Source organism: Orycteropus afer, unplaced genomic scaffold (assembly GCF_000298275.1).
Source record: "Orycteropus afer afer isolate SDZICR_OR568_19922 unplaced genomic scaffold, OryAfe1.0 scaffold02078, whole genome shotgun sequence".
Classification (NCBI taxonomy): domain Eukaryota; kingdom Metazoa; phylum Chordata; class Mammalia; order Tubulidentata; family Orycteropodidae; genus Orycteropus; species Orycteropus afer.
In genome coordinates this window covers 11,236-12,710 of record NW_006923665.1, presented here as the reverse complement: position 1 = coordinate 12,710, position 1,475 = coordinate 11,236, and the positions used below count along the sequence as shown (strand labels likewise).

At 44.6% G+C, this 1,475-nt stretch overlaps 1 non-coding gene across 1 annotated transcript; it reads left to right on the top strand.

Moving 5' to 3' along the window:
- Positions 1–880: 880 nt before the first annotated feature.
- On the top strand, positions 881–1,045 carry LOC122152104. The gene has a single exon (XR_006164393.1). It is a non-coding gene; the product is annotated as a U1 spliceosomal RNA (small nuclear RNA).
- The last annotated feature ends 430 nt before the right edge of the window (positions 1,046–1,475 follow it).

The following is a 1,475-nucleotide window of genomic DNA, read 5'->3' as shown; positions in this document are numbered from 1 at the left end:
TATGATCTTGGATACACTCTCCATTTAGACATACATAATTGTTTAGCTTGTTCACCCATCTATCCGTCCCTATACCCATGTTTGCTTTCATTGAATGTGCTCTATCTTATAATACACCCAAAATTGTTATTAAGATTGTTTGGAATCAGAGTTATCAACATGGGAGAGAGGAGATGAAAATATGGACCAGGTGAAACCAAAACCAAACCAAACTCACTGGTGTAGAATTGGGTTTCCGAGGCAATACCACTATGAAAGTAGATTGCCCAACCTGTTCCCCAAAGAGGAATTGGGGGGGGAGGGCTTGAACAACCATCCTTCTGATTAGCAGTCAAATACCTTAGGTACTAGGCTACCAGAGCTCCTACTTGGAGGAGAGGAAGTTGAGGAAAAACCTTACGGTGTTGGATTGAATTTAAAGTTGTCAGTATAGACTCATGATGTAAATACGAATGTTTCCTATGTCCACTGAGAAAACCCGGAAGTAATGCTACCTAGTGCCTGTATCTTTGCTCTAAACGGTATTCTCCACCAAAAGACTCAGATTCTCTGGCAAAATGGCAGATTTTGGAAATACAAAATCTAAATTGAGCCTGAAAAGTCCCGAGTCTGTGTTGGCGAGAAGAGAGTGGTCGGTGATGTCACTGTCGGGGTGTGTCTTATGTAGATGAGGCAGCGCAGTGGCTGCTGGATCAGCATCTACTGCTTAAACAAGTTCTGATTTTCCATGCTGTGCGGAGCAGTCCATGGATTTCGATTGAAATTTTGTGCATTAGAAGCGTAGATGGTCTGTGAGGGCTCAGGAGTGAGACTAGAGAAATAGCCATGTCTGAAAGTGTGAGAAGTCTGAGGCTGTGCGGGCGCGGGGAAAGAGAAACTCATACTTACCTGGTAGTGGAGATACCATGATCGCGAAGGTGGTTTTCCCAGGGCGAGGCTTATCCATTGCACTCCGGATGTGCTGACCCCCTGCGATTTCCCCAAATGTGGGAAAATCGACTGCATAATTTGTGGTAGTGGGGGACTGCGTTCGCGCTATCCTCTGGTATTTGGTATTTCAAAGACATGTTTGTAAATAGACTGTGGATTTAGGCTGCATGGTCATCCCAGACAGTCAACGCCCGTTTGCTAAGTTATGAACACTCTCTTCCGGTATTATTTTGAAGATGCGGTGGGAAGTTTTGCATAGTAATTACAGATACAGGGTAAACAGATCTGAATTTCAACATACCCGGGACATTTACACACACACAGCTAAATCCACAGCACTACATGGAGTGAGAATTACACGTCTGATTTGATCTCCTTAATGCTGCCTCCTTTTTTGTGGGAGGCTTCCGCTAGGCAGTGTTCCTATCCACCTCCCTGTTTCTGGTGAGGCATAAGACTTGTCACTTAACCCTCCTTAGGACACAGCTACAGGATAGAAAACTGCTTAACTTCAGCAAGGCATTGACTCATCAGCTGCCAGAGTC